The following is a 383-nucleotide window of genomic DNA, read 5'->3' on the forward strand; positions in this document are numbered from 1 at the left end:
GGCGGGGGGGCAGCAGTGGAGGCTGAGGGGCGCGGATGGGGCGGGGGGGCAGAAATGGGGGTGGGGGGCAGAATTGGGGTTGGGGCCACAGATGGGGTGGGGGGCAGCGAGGGGACCGGGGGAGGGAGAGGGGGGGCTTTGGGGGGGCAGAAGGGCGCCGCTCCGCTTCCGCCGTTCGTTGCTCGCAGGCCGGGTGGGAACCGCAGCGCCGCCAACGGGGCTCAGCGCGGCCCGGCGCTGCCGTCGGTCGCTCCGTTCATCCGCTTCGCCCGTTCGTTCGTCCCTTCCGTCGCCCATTCACCGTTCCATTCATTCCCTCTCATCCCCGTTCGGTGACGCCGCCGTGGTAGCAGCCGCCCCCCCCCCCCCCCCCCCCCCCCCCC

The sequence above is a fragment of the Lagopus leucura genome, unplaced genomic scaffold (genome assembly GCF_019238085.1).
Source record: "Lagopus leucura isolate 7727_CA_CO unplaced genomic scaffold, USGS_WTPT01 34922-0_obj-0_obj, whole genome shotgun sequence".
Taxonomy (NCBI): domain Eukaryota; kingdom Metazoa; phylum Chordata; class Aves; order Galliformes; family Phasianidae; genus Lagopus; species Lagopus leucura.